Raw genomic sequence first — 16,063 nt, 5'->3', positions numbered from 1 at the left:
GTGTTACATTTGTCACTTCTGATCTTCTTCTTTTTTTGTATGAACGCTGTACTTGCTTCAATAATTTTGTTTTTAAATAAAAAATGTATAAAACGTTTCATTGTTTTTTAATTGGTGTTACTTAATGTATTAAATGTCATTTTTCATGTGTTGTTAAATGTAACAAGGTTAGAGCTTTTTGGAAAATTATTGAAAACTTGTATTATAATTACTTTCATGAACAAATCAATATTAATGAAAAAGCATTAGTTATTGGTTATTTTATTGAAAAAAGGGAAAACTCTGTGATAAACTTCATGTTAATTTCAGGACAATACATAATATACATAGTGTATATTAAACTTCGGTGTTGATGGAAAAGAGTACAAAAGTAAAAGTCTGTGCATTATTTTTAAATTAAACCTACGATATTACCTAGCAAATAAATAAAGTTTTGTTTTGACGAAACACAAAGAAATTGTTCAAGAAATGTTAAGGTTATATATTTATTTAAATACTTTTGTCTTTTTGTTATTATTTTAAAATGTAAATTTATGTAAATAAATATGAAATGTGAAATATGTGAAATAAAACACGTCGGTGTTAAAGAGGACAAGAAAAAAAATCTACAAATGTTGCTCACAATACAGACTAGGTAAAAATCTGCGTCAAGTCAGAGAAGGTATTAGCCTACCTGTTTTCATTTCTGAGCATAACAACTTATCACTGAATGTTCTGCTTTTATCTCTGTTTTATTCATTGGGCTGATTTTCTATTAATTACTGTTGTAAACATTTTATATTCATTGTATTTGTTATTGTTCGAATTTTGTACTTTGAATTTGAATTTTTATCTTTTTGAACGCAGAAATTAAACCAATCAAACAAAACAAACAACAATTAAATGTCACTTTAAATGTGCTATGTATATCACATATAGAATAAGACAATGTACTTCCACATCTCTAGAGTAATATAATATGCAACTGAATCAGGTTTCATAATTCTAGTGAGTGGTTTGAGAGTATCATTCTCGTTCCCAAATAAGCAGGGTAGTCGTTTTTTCAGAGATAATGGGAAATCCTCCTAAAAAGGATGGCTTAATCATGAAGAAGATCCTTCCAGTCAGACTTTCCAAACTATACTGTCAAGTACTATTGTCTTGTCCTTTTTACAATTTTTACCTTCAAATTGATATTCTACTAGTTATGTTATAATTATTATTATATACATATTTTTTTCAATATTTTTTAATAAATACTTGATAAACGTGATATTATACCCATCCTTTTATTCAGTCTTGTTTTGTTTTTTTCCTCTTGTTTTTCTTTTATGTTTACTTTTTTTGTGTGTTGTGTTATCGGTTTTACAGTTTTACTCGCATGCTTGTTGTCGTTTTAGTTGAATATCTGTTATTAACTGTATTATTGTTTGTTTGTTTTGTACATTAATTTGTTAGAAGTTTAGTTAATGTAACTACATGTACATATTCATTGCCTTACTTCTTGCATTTGCAACGTTTTACATATTATTGTATAATTCACTGTATATTTATTGTTATGTTTATGTTTGTGGACCCCTTTGAAAATCAGCTGTGCTGAAAGGGCTATCCACCCTATGAGAGGAAATAAATAAATAAATAAATAAATAAATAAATTCCAAGTGATTAAAACAAATCCTTGATGACTAGACTTCTAGGCAAACAGTAAATGAGTACTATTTACCTAGAAGTCTAGTCTTCACGGATTTGTTTTAATCACAGAAATCCAGGTTGTCAAAAACATATGGAAAAAATTAATATAACGATAACGGCAGTCAGACTGCCATTATCGTTATATTAAATTGTGTTCATAAGTTTTTGACAATATTGATTTCTAAATGTTATACCGCTGTAATTAATGCCTAGATGATTTTGATTTAACACCCATAATATTGTCCCCATCTTTCTCTCTCTTTTTTTTTTTCTCTCTCTCTCTCTCCTTTTCTTTATAACGCAGACTCTCCTTTCATTGTCGACATTTCTGCTCGCCTTTGAAAACGAGAAGCGATTCATCAGTATTGAGTTCATATGTACACCCGATGCCAATCCACCAGCCATTAACTTCAACTGGTACCACAACCGGACGATCCTAACAAACACCTCTAGGCATCTTATTCTATCTGGAAGGGTCCAGATGAAAACCATCTCTACAAGTAGACTACTCATTTATGAAGTTCAGCCGAGCGATTTTGGGAAATACGAATGCCTGGCTAGTACAGATATCGGTAACGCCACTGCGACTTTGAACTATACCGGTGATTATATAAAACGAAAGTTGGCATCTGTTCTTGGTTAGAATAGCAGCACATAGGTGTTTCCATGTTGGTAACGCAACTGCGACTTTGAATATTACAGTAAAAATATCAAACAAAGGTTTTCATGTTTAAAGTTTAAACATCTTATTTTAATACATCTTTTTTTAAAGAAATTATATCAATGAAAGACAATCTTGAACAGGAAAGATTCTCATTTCAACATTTTAACATCCCTTTGTCTTTGTCTACTTACAGTCATCCCAGATCAACCTTCTGGATTCTTCGTCGACCAAAACCAGACGACATCCTCAACTCTCTTCGTTGCCTGGCAGCCAGGATTTGATGGCGGGTTCCAAGAAACTTTCACTCTGCAATACTGTCCAAACGACACACAGGCAGAGGAAGAGGGGTGCGATGTTCTCACAAACTTGACAGGGACATCCTACACATTGGTGGGACTCCAACCATTCACATGGTATAGGATGACTTTATGGGCGGTGAATAGCGCGGGAAGCAGTAGTGCGGTGGAGGTAGTGGCATCAACAGCTCGTAAGTATCTGTCAGGTGTAATCATATTCCTCACTTTAAGGAACCCTCACCATAACAAATAACTTTACTTCTTATGAGAGATTTATTATGTTCTTACCCATTGGTCTACAACATTCCCCGCGAAAGTGTAAGAGAGATAGAGTATAAAATATATGAATAATGTAGTTTCGCAACACGACATGGGCATCGCCATTTTATTGATAACGTGACGTACTATGTGAAGTAGTTTAACATACAAATGTATTATGATTTATGGATGCTTCCTTCCTAGGTATATGTGGTGATAAATCATTTCAATCGCCTGCTATTATCCTTTGTAGTATTGCCAGAACGCAAATTGCTTAAATACACTGCTATACTTCAGTATCTTTGAATACATCAGTTAAAATTGTTCCCCCGTATATATATTTATTACTCAGCAGGGTAGCTGAATTATTCACCATTAGAATATACCATATCATTTACTCATATTCAATGTATTTAATTTAAAATAAATACCTTAGTCACCATTTACTTTAGAGAGCAAAATCAGTTTCGCACTGTCATTGACATTTTGTATTTTTTTCTCTCCTTTTGGCTGCTTTGTTGTGGACAAAGCTTTACCACCAGACAGCTACGGTAAGCATCACGAGTCTTTTTGTTTTATATTGAAATTTGAAAATGATATGATTAAAACCACTCTCCATCCACTAGTTTTCAATTGTTTAACAGCTTTCATTTTCGCTTGTTGTGGTGGTTATTAGTTTTGTCATTCAACCCCCCCCCCCCGGAAATACACACTCCATCGTGATGGCGGCTATCTACACAATCTAATGTATTTATATGTGGACTTATGTCTTGAAGTTATATGGCTAACGCTCATTTTAAAGGATCGGGAATATGGATATTTATGTAGTAGGAGAAATAGACTGCCCTACGATTCCTTCCAAGTTTGAATAGGCATCCCTGAAATTTGTGAAATTGCGCGTGCCCAATCAACCAAATCAAACAAAATATATGCCTATTTACACCACTCAAAGAGCTTTACACAACTCAGAACGCATGCTTATGCTGTATCTATTATTTTTATTTTTATTTATTTATTTTTTATTTTATTTTTTTATTTTTTATTTTATTTTTTATTTATTTATTTATTTATTTTTATTTTTTTTTTTATTTTTTAATTTATTATTATTTTTTTTTTTTTTTTTGGGGGGGGGTTCATGACCGCCCTCCCCACAGCCCCCCCCCCCCATTATCTCTCTCTCTCTCTCTCTCTCTCTATCTTTCTTCACTTTTCTCAATTATTTCTGTCTTCACTTCTAATCTCGTCTATTTCAGGCGTAATCGTTACTCTAGACAGAGAGAATCACGTGTTGACTTTTTCAATGGCAAACCAATCATTGGAGGGCATCTGCTTTATCATCATACCAAAAACAAAGGAGGGTAATGACTGCTCCTTTGTGAATGAAACAGAGTGCATTGCAGCCAGCACTACGGTCAGCATTGACCCGGAAGATGACCTGATTGTAGTGACCTATGGGAGGGCACTGTGTGGTGACCCAGCTCATATTATAGGTGAGTCTTTCAAATAATTAATCTAAAAGGACGAAAAGGGAGTTTATCCCGACCCCCTGAAAAATTTGGAAGATGTCAGATAAAATGAGATAAATAAAAATATGTAATGCTATGTTACTTGTTTACTTTTAATCTGTCCAGGAGTCCCACATGCAATGTAAAAGGTAATTATTATCAACTTTATAAAATAGGCGACAACAGCAACATTTCCTAAAGGTCAATATTCATAACCCGCTTTTTCATGGAACTCGTCTCCTATTAGACTTACCAGAAGAGAAGGAGCCACCATCTCTAACGAAAAGTCTACTTTTCATGACAATCGCTCTTGGTGTGATTTCGTCTGCTGGCTTCCTCATCTTGATATCAGTGGCTTTGCTGTACTTCTACCGAAAGAAGTGTAAGTTCAGCTAGGTTTCAAGAGAAATATATTTTCCCCATTAATTTTTTGGTCTGCATATTTGAAGACATTTTCGCCTTTCCTTGAAAATCTATCCTGTAATGTATGTTCATTGAACTCTATATTGGTTTTCTGATTTCGAATCCCTTTAATATAACTATGAATATTAAGTATATTTTTTGTTCTATTAATTTCTTCAAGAATATATAATCGCTACTCACGTCTAGATTTCAGCTAGTCTTATACTTACTGATCGTACGCTTATCATATTCACAGTTATTTCTACATTTTGACTGAAAACAGAAACTCATGAAGAAGATTCTGAATCTATTAACGTAAAAATAATTACGTGTCATTTTCTCTGCCCTCAGCGCGGAGAACGACAGAGTCAACCACTAGCACAGCCTTCCCTCCAGTGTCAACGACAAAATTGCAACCAGAACAGGTATCTCAAGAAGTCTATGCTGACATTTCATCGACCGAGGATCATAAGTCCGAGTCTCCGAAGTCAACTAAAGGATTCTACATGGACATGAAACCAATTAAATCTTCCCAGTCTGCAATCAGTGGTTGTAAACCACCGGGCAGTTCTACTGATGACTATGTCAGTCCCAGTTTTACTATGATAGAGCACGAGCCAGAGTATGCAAGTGCAGATGATCCGACGTATGCCAGCGCTATATTAAGAATGACAGGAAATGTTGATGATGATGATGATGATGGTGATGGTGTGGCAACCACGTGCATGTATATGGAGATAGATCCCAACGTGCCAGTGGAGTCTTGTTCACACGGTTCCAAGAGATCTGGACCTGATATCAAAGGATGCTTTAGTCCTATTACCAAGCCAAGGAAGAATGGTGACCACGTAGACAGGGCAGAAGCTGTGTATACCAACACAGAGTCCGACAAGGCACCTCAGGGGGAAAATCGTGACCCTCAGTATGCCAATACCGCGCCCTTCACAGCCGATGGTGGTGATGTGACAACCACATACATGGAGATAAATCCTGAAATGGCAAGCGAGTTCTGTTCCAACGGCTCTAAACCATCTACATCTAACAAGGAATGGCTTAGTCCTTCTTTTGAGCGAATGAAGAATGCTGATCAGGTGGAGAGGGCGGAAGGAGTGTATGTCAACACAGAGATCACATGTGAGAAGGAACCTGATGATTCCCATTATATCAATACAGTTCCCATGGCAACGAATGATGATGATGATGACGATGAGACAGCTGCATATATAGAAATAAAGCCTTAAAGTTTGTCATCCACCTTCGAGTTCTAAAAATGATGACTATGTTGGTACATCTTTCATACGAAAGGCATGGAAGGTGAATGATACAGTAGACAAGCCTGGAGGTCATCATGTTAAAACGGAAGACTCGGCAACATGCAAATTGCAATATGATATATTGATCACACACGTTCTCTTTATCAGTAATACACGAACGTTGGTTTACAACACTTGTCAGAAATAACAGGTTACAATAATTGATATAAGCTAATGAAATCGTTGCATTTGATTGGTTGTGAGTAACTTCATCATATGAATATGGCATTTATTACTGATACAATTTTTTATGAAACAGCACAGATCCGTCCAATCCGATACCACAAATCAAATTAAGGACAAAAATACTACGGAATAATCCTGTGCCGTATCTGATCAAACTGAACAAATGAAGAATGACAAGAATACACTGTGTATACTAAGTACGTACATATCTAACTAAGAATTATAATCAATTTGTGTTGCTTCTAATTTTAATGTTTTTAATGATTGTCATTTACTGGAAATACAATTGTACATGACCAATGTAGTGTCGTTTTTAAAGATGAAGTTGAGTTCTGGTCATGCGATTCCATTGTGAAAGAAACGGTGTGAAACCGACCAGAAAAGGTTGATCATCTAGCATATAAGAATGTGTGTGTATTGCAAGGTTCTGGAATCATCAAAATGATAAGAAATGTGGCCAAGTCTTGGTAAAGTTACAAGCACTTGCACAGAGAGATGTATATGGGACTACACGACAACGTGGCGTAAAAATCCGGCCCCCGATTTTTACGATGTTACATGCATATCTAGAATATGAAGGCATTTAAAGAGCCATGCTTTTCAGGGAACATGTCTTAACTGATGTTCTTCCACACTTGCATAATAAGAATGAGTAATGCTCACAAATTATTTTTCATCTCTTCCCAGAACTCAACCTTCTCTTTAAGCTACTACATACATGTATATGGATAAAGAATGAATGGAAATTTTTTTAATCAATATTCGAATTCGAAGAGATTAAATAATGATTAGAGTATTTTTTAAACTTAACATATTATGCTTAATAAGTTAATTATCAAAACCAAACACACGTCAATTCTTCCAGAGCAATGAACGCGTGCATTATTGTTATACAACATTTTATACAACTGGATGTATCATGTTTATTAATGACAATGACATTTATATTTCTTCAAGAAAGGAATTCATTAATGATAGTTTTTTAAGCTATGTAAATGTATATACTGAACAAATTAATTATTGAAATCTTTGTCAGGACAATTCATTTTCTTAGTTCATTGGATGTATTGTTAGCTATGTTAGTTGTTATCACTGTACATTTATATACGTACAATAACTGAATAATCGAAATTAATCAAAGTTTCAATACTAAATGAAAAACGAACCTTATCAATGAAAATATATTAACCACTTGATAAGTAGCAGAACACTTTGTATGAATAACTCTTTGAAAAAATATGTATATATAACTAATTACATAAAAGGACGATTTAAAATCAAGCACAAGTCAAACTCCCATAAGATATCTAAGAATAAAAAAACACTTTTCGCCTCACATACATTTATATAAAAAAAACCCAGTTTGAATAGTACTCTCTTCCAGTATTAATAGTGTAGGATATTGCATATTTTATTTATCATAACGAATATCTATACCGTATGCAGTTTTAAGTTTATACCTGGTTTTCGTTTCTGCTGATTTACTTTTAAAAGAATTCTCTCGTCACCATTTTCAAAATCTCTACAAAATAATATATGTTTGAAGTGTAACTTTGTTCTCATGGATATAAATGTCCAGTTATGCTTTTTCTTCATATCTACTTCCAAAAATTTGTTTTTTGGATAATGTTATATCTTATTAATGTTATCTTTAAATGAATTATTGTATTAAAGCTGTATATTAATAACTGTTCTAATATTGCTATGTATTTCATGTGCTTTTATTGTAAGCTGAATGTAATTCAGCGCTCGGCTGCTATTTTCAGTATTTTCCACCAAAAGAAAAAGAAAAAACTTTAAACGTTGTCATGTATAATACATATCATATGTGACATTACTTTACACAAAACGTTATTTGTCCATTACAATGTGTGACATTTTTCAATACTGATTATTATTTCGTTAAGAACTCTACCATTTTTAATTAACAATTTGTTGTTTTTAATGTATATAATAGTGTTGTCAATGCTGATTACATTTTAGTGTGCACTCTTTCATTGTAAAATCATCGCAATTCCGCATTACTGCAATAACGTTTTTTTTAATAAAAATAAATAAAAAACCTTTTATCTATCCATCTATCTTTTAATGTGTGCTTCTCAGAGTATTAAATGTCACTTTAATTATGCCACGTAAAGGCCCGGTCACACAGGGAGGACGCATGAGGAACGCACGGCCAGCGCATGGGAAATTTGCAATTTTGGCCAGTGCGTTGTCGTGCGCCCAACTTTTGTCGAAGCTACAGCGAGCTGACACCATTAATGCATAGCGTGTTGCTAGCGCGCTGGACGCATACAGGGCGCATACAGGGCGCATACAGGGCGCACACAGAGCGCACATGATAACAACTTCGACGAATGCACAGCGTGTTGCTAGCGCGCTGGACGAATGGTCCACGCATGCACCGCGTTCTACGACGCACGGCCAGCGCATTGGAAATCGGAAAAGGCAGTGTGCCTTACTTTTGTCATGATTTTGGAAAAGCTAGCGAGCTGACAAAAAATGCACAGCGTGTAGCTAGCGCGCTGTGCGTATACAGGGCGTGTGCTCCGCGTATGTCTGGCGCTGGTCTAGCGCGCTCGACGCATGTCTGGCGTGCCTTTGGCGTGTACATTCATGCGTCGAGCTCCGCGCACACTTTTGAGCATGCTCAAAAAAACCCGACGCACACAGCGAATGACGACGAATGCATAGCGCTGGTCCAGCGTTGGTCCAGCGCGCTCGACGAACGAGTAACGAGTGATGACGCACGCCTAGCGAACGACAACGCACTGGCCCAAATTGCAAATTTCCAATGCGCTGGCCGTGCGTTCCCCATGCGCCCTCCCTGTGTGACCGGGCCTTAAAGCACATCGAAAATAAGACAACGTACTTTCACATCTGTAAAGTAACATAATATGCAACTGAATCAAGGTTTCATGATTCTACTGAGTGGTTTGAGAGAATCATTCTTCTTTTGAAAAAAAAAATCGTTCTTAAATAAGCAAGGCAGTCGGCTTCAGAGATAATGGTAAACAATCCTCTAAAATGATGGTTTAATCATGAAGGCGACCTTTCACTCATACTTTCAAAACTATAATGTCAAGTACCATTTGAAGGGCTTGGAATTGACACACTTTTCAGATGGGTAGATTCTCACTTTAGAAACGCTAGATCCATTAATAAAAAGTTTGAATCTAGCACGTTTAAATGTTGTCATCGTAGGCCTTTATTTTCACGAGTGCACACTGCCCGGTGTCTGATTTTTTACAACGTTATGGGAGAGCAAGACCGATTTCTGGAATTTACTAGATGGATATCAATATCAACCCCTGCAATGACATCCACAGAATTACAGATTATTGCTATGCGTATGATAAAATCACCATGAAATTCAAAATTTATTTTCCATTTTACATGATACTCATGGAACATTTTTGTTTACTTTCTCTTAGAAACAATATGTGTTCATATATATAATTATATATATATTACACACAAAATACCAAGTTCATGATATTACACGATTGAGTTTTAATCATGTAAATGACGGTAGTTTATCTCTTTTTTTATAAATTTCATTATGTTTATAAACAACATATGGTGAGGGGCACTTTCGTGGTTATTTGACCGAAGAATGTATGCAATCGGTCGACGAGAGTGTCATGCAATTAACAGAAAAGATACACATGTTTACTGATACATCAATCGCCTCGTTCAAGAGGGCTTGTCGTTATTTCTTTGACCATTTATGGTTTCTTCCTCGCCTTCTTAATGTAGGCACAATCGCAAACAAGTTTTGCCCTGCTAGTGGGGTAAGGAACGCGCAAGATAAATTAATCTCTGTATTCTTTAGTTCCCCCCCCCCCCCCCAAAAAAAAAAAAAAAAAAAACACACACAACATTCAAGGTTAGACTGCGATTGGTCCTCTGTTTAGAGGATTTGATCAAAATGTATATGCATGCAAAGAAGCTATATTATTTCTTTAAAGCCAGAAATAATATCACAGGTTAAAGAATCGCAACGTTCTTTTCATATGGATGTCAGTGCCAAAAGCATATAAACTGGAATAGAAAGTGTAATATTGTGCATAAATACCAAAACGGTAAAAAGAAAATAAATGAAAAGTAAGCAAAGTAATAAAATACTATGAACACTGAATAAAAATAAAACAATTGCGGACAGTTTGCAGAGTTCAACGGTACAGGTATTCTAAAAGTACAATGAAGATAAAAAACGAAATAAAAACGGAGGAAAAATTTCAATATTTCAGTTGAAGGTTTTAGGAAATATAGAATACATTGGTATTGGTATTGTCTCGTGTTTTTCAGCATTTCCTCGAGTCTAATGTAGATGTATTTAAATGTAAATGCAAGGAACAAGATAATGTCAGTAATTAACATCAATTTTATTTCAATAAGTCTGAAGAGATTCAAACAATGTAATGTAAAGTACGTTAGCCCCATACCACACTATCCACTTATTTTCTTTGTATTGTTCTTAGTATCAGTCTTGGTATAATTCGTAGATTAACTTTTACAGCAGTCAAACTCAGGTTTCAAAACGGAAGAGGTGGTGTTATATTTCTTTGTTGCAGTTTAATTATCAATCATAATAATCGTGTCGATAATTTATATTTAATTATTAGTAAAACCATAACTTCACTTTGTCGCCACACAAATTGACCATTATCATCGTCTATGGACGCAAGTTTCATAAAGACAGTTTATATAAAAATGGATCCTCAACTTCGGTTTATATTTCATCCTATTCTCGTTGCGTGGGTAACATGTAAGTGTATTTTCTATATATTTTCTACTTTGAATAACACAAAGGCTTAATCTCAATTAATCAGCCAAATCAGCCAAATTCAAAGCAATTTTCCTGATATAAGTAGGTTAAGAAAGGTCTGTCCATGCATATTCACAACAAGAGATCTCATAAATCTAAGATTTGCAATTCCCCCAACTCCCTCAAAAAAGATAAGAGCTAAATTAGACAAAGGGTATACAGATTATCCCATTTTTGTTATCTTAATTCTGCCAATGCCCTAATTTTACCCATATATACAGTTCAAAACTCGTCTTTGGGTCTTATGTCATATTTAAGGGGGCGGCAATACTTAATTTTCTTTTAAAAAGTAAAAAGACGAATGCCAAATCATGAAGACATTCTATCACTCGTTTGATTTATTTTTGAATTCATTTAAGAATTTGTACTTTAGTTTCTTCGTTTATCTTGCAGCCTGTCATGCCATATTAACTGTTCGGATTTCGGCTGATGTTGAGATTCCTGCAATTGGTGGAGATGTTCATCTGATGTGCAGTAGTATGCCTTCGAATAAGAATGCAGATATATTTATCGCAAAAGACAATTTGACCTCTTTAGCAAGCCAAATATGTTTCGAAGATGAAAACTGCGTGAAAAGTATTAGTAATGATGCAATTGATGTGAAAAAGATTACATGGATGACGGACAATACTTCTGCTAATCTGACCATCAGCAAATGGGGAATGAGCGATAACGGGGAGTATCGATGCATTGTGGACAGCATAAAATCGAATACAGTCAAACTGGATGTGCTCTCGCCTGGTATGTAAAAGCCTTGTATAAAGCATATTGTACTTTGATATAAGATGATGTAATATGATATGATTTGATAAGTAATCTTAATACAGGCCAACCAGAAAATACGCTAAAAGATAATGAGACCGTTTTTTTCGAATCCCATAATGAAATATTTTTTTCAGAGAATTTGCCTTATTCAAGACTTTCCAACTTATTCAGTCACATTTTGTAATATATATTTTCTGTTTGTGCATGTAGGACCACCCGATACTCCAGAAATTGATGGTATCAATGATCTGAGAGATAGCGAAAAAGCCAATGTGAATTGCACATCCAACAACGGATATCCAGCTCCTCTCATCCACTGGTACATGGAAACAACTAACCTCACGAATGATTCTTCTCTACACGAGACAAAAAATCGAAATGGCCGTGTAAACGCTAAAAGTTCTCTCGTGTTCACACCATCTCGTTTTCATCATGGAAAACGGCTTATCTGTCAAGTATTCCAACCGACAGCACCCTCTATTACCTCTCAGAATGATACCAAGGTTCTGAACATCCTCTGTAAGTTAACAGAATTGTCAGAAATTGAGAACCAACAAGAAGTTACGATATCACATTTAGATTGTTAATTATTTCTTAATATGTTTGATTAAGCGCTTTGTTAAAAAGATGCATATAAAATTATTAATACACCCTATACCTCGTAGATAAAATTCAGGTTTTCCGTTTAAGATTTTAAAACCTCTTTAAAATTGATCCCTTACATCATCTGTAACTTAACCCAAACTGAAGGAAATTTAATAAACCCACAAATTGTATTATACACTCGACGCTCTTTATCGGTCTGATGAATTATCTCGTAGAAACATCAATAACTAACTTTTCTTTCAATACTTTGATAATAGTAATGAATGTCAAGTGATTAATACAAATCCTTGATGACTAGACTTCTGGGCAAACAGTTCATGACTGATGTTGTCGTTATATTAAATTGAATTCAAATGTCTTTGACAACTTAGATTTATAAATGTTTTACCACTGAAGTAAGACAATTTTAATATATATATTATCGCCCATAACATCGTCCCCATCTCTCTCTCTCTCTCTCTCTATCTCTCTCTATATATATCTCTCTCTTTATAACGCAGACGCTCCTATCATTGTTAACATTTCTGTTCGACGCCTTCAAAACGAAAAGCAATTCATCAGTATCGAGTTCATATGTTCATCCGATGCAAATCCACCGGCCACTAATTTCTACTGGTACCACAACCGGACGATCCTAACTAGCACCACTAGACATATTATTCTCTCTGGCAGGGTCCAGATGAAAACCATTTCTACAAGTAGACTATTCATCGATGATGTTCAGCCAAGCGATTCTGGAAAATATGAATGTCAGGTTATAACAGATATCGGTAACGCCACTGCGACTTTGAACTATACTGGTTAGTATGCAAACGAAATTTAGCTCTGTTCATGGCTAGAATCAGGAACAGACATTCTTACATACGAGCCAATATTGGAAACCTTAGCTTCCCTTTTCAAGCATTTAAAATCCCCTTTTCTATGTCTACGTACAGTCATCCCAGATCCACCTTCTCGGTTCTTCATCGACCAAAACCAGACGACATCTTCAACTCTCTTCGTTGCTTGGCAAAAAGGATTCGATGGCGAAATAATTAAAATACAAGAAAATATTAAAAAACGGTAGATCCCCATTTCGACCATTTAAAATCCTCTTTTCTATATTTACATACAGTAATCCCAAATTCACCTTCTCGGTTCTTCGTCGACCAAAACCAGACGACATCTTCAACTCTCTTCGTTACCTGGCAACCAGGATTCGATGGCGGGTTGCACAAACTTTCCCTTTGGAAAACTTATTAAAATAAAAGACAATCTTTAAAACCATAGATTCCCATTTCAACAATTTAAATTCCCCTTTGTTTGGGTTTACGTGTAGTCATCCAGATCCACCTTCTCGGTTCTTCGTCGGCCAAAACCAAACGACATCTTCAACTATCTTCGTTGCCTGGCAACCCCATCTAATCCTGGCGACATGGCGAATTGATTACAATACAAAACACTCTTTAAAACCATAGTTTCCCATTCTTTCATTTAAAATCCCTTTTTTATGTTTACGTACAATTCTCCAAGAACAACCATCTTGGTTCTTCGTCGACCAAAACCAGACGACATCCTCAACTCTCTTCATTTCCTGGCAACCAGGATTTGATTGCGGGTTGAAAAAAACTTTCACCCTAGAATACCTATTGAATACAAGGCAATCTTTAAAACCATAGATTCCCATTTGAACCATTTAAAATCCCCTTTTCTTTGTCTGCATACAGTCATCCCAGATCCACCTTCTCAGTTCTTCGTCGACCAAAACCAAACGACATCTTCAACTCTCTTCGTTGCCTGGCAACCAGGATTCGATGTCGAATTGCAACAAACTCTCACTCTGAACTACTTTTGTTTTAAACAAGACAATATTTAAAACCATAGGTTCCCATTTCAACCATTTAACCCCCTTTTTTATGTTTACGTACAGTCATCCCAGATCCACCTTCTCAGGTCTTCGTCTACCCAAACCAGACGACGTCTTCAACTCTCTTCGTTGCCTGGCAGCCAGGATTCAATGGCGGGTTGCAACAAACTTTCACTCTGGAATACTGTCCAAACGACACGCAGGGAGAGGGAAGTGGTGAGGTCACCAACTTGACAGGGACCTCCCACACATTAGTGGGACTGAACCCATTCACTTGGTACCGGATGACTCTATGGGCAGTGAACAGCGCGGGGAATAGTAGCGCAGAGGAACCCGCAGTGGCTTCAACATCTCGTAAGTTTCTGAACGAGATGTTCATTGACATTTGAACTAAATCACTAACACGTGTTATACAAAAACATTTCTCGTTTCTGAACGCATTCTTTTGTATTTTCCCGTCATTTTCCGTTAGAAAGGCACATGTAGTTTCAGGTATTCTTGGGTTCCTGATGCTAAAAATGTAATCATCCCCGAAAACATGTTTACATTCCTTATTACTAAAAGCCTCCTTCTTGGGGTACATTTTCCGTTGTCAATGCTTATCTTTTTGGTCTATTCTTTACATACAAAATTTTCGGCGATTTGCACTTCGAACGCGGTGATCAATATGATAGCCACTTTGTTATCTGGTTTGTCTGCATTCTATAGTAGATATCTTCAGTTTTATTTTTTAGTATGACCCCACTGCCTTATCCTCCGAATGAGAATTTCTTTTCAATCAACTATACATTACATCTTACTCGAAAAAAATTATTAAAAAAAAGATATTTATTAGGGACAATTATACGGGTTCAACTACAGAGAATGTATCAAATTTAACCACAAAAAGTAGAGTTATTGTTTAATTGTATTCTCCGATAACTGTTGTAATCAGATGCCATTCTAGGTATTCAATTTGTTATTAATGCTGCATTTAATGGTAATGGTCGGATAAGGAATAATGCGTAAAGGATAAGCTCACTACAGTTTTGACCAGTGTAATTTTAACCCCATCCAGTTCATTCTCTACTATATTTTATACAGTATACTTCGATTATAAGCAATGACTAAACCGTAATATACAGACAACTTTTCAATTGATGAAAGAAACTGTTTGAGTTATTTATAACTATTTCTTTCATTCGAAATCGAAACGTTACAAACCACAACCCTGTGAGATTAAAAACCACTTTTAAAATGCCATTAAAATAACAGCTCTGTTTCTATTTTCTTTTCCACGCTTCCTTGTTTGTGCTTTACACAGCATTGCAACCCGAGAGCTATGGTAAGGACGAAATCTTTATAATAATGTAAAATCCCTTTTGTTATCTTCTTTGTTTATTGGTTGGCTGTGAGAGAAAATTCTTATTTGTTCATTTGTTTTATCTATTTATGCACCATTTGTGGAATGGAACACCCTGATCAGCATGAATTGTTTTTTTCTTGATAGGGGTCCAGTGGGGATCCACAAAATATTTTCTGCACAAGTCATATTTCTCCAGTCAAGATATAGGAATATATTTCAGTTTTCATTTCGAATCAGTCAAAAGAATAACAAGATTGTTTTCCCTCTCATGCGATCATGAAATGAATAGTTAGTTTTGACATGTTTAACAAAAGTTTGTCTGAGCACAAATATATAGAGGGATGCAAAAACGGAGCAATCATAAGAAAGTTTCTA

This window comes from Strongylocentrotus purpuratus, unplaced genomic scaffold (assembly GCF_000002235.5).
Source record: "Strongylocentrotus purpuratus isolate Spur 01 unplaced genomic scaffold, Spur_5.0 spur5_scaffold_1, whole genome shotgun sequence".
Classification (NCBI taxonomy): Eukaryota; Metazoa; Echinodermata; class Echinoidea; order Camarodonta; family Strongylocentrotidae; genus Strongylocentrotus; species Strongylocentrotus purpuratus.
This window is presented reverse-complemented; position numbering follows the sequence as displayed.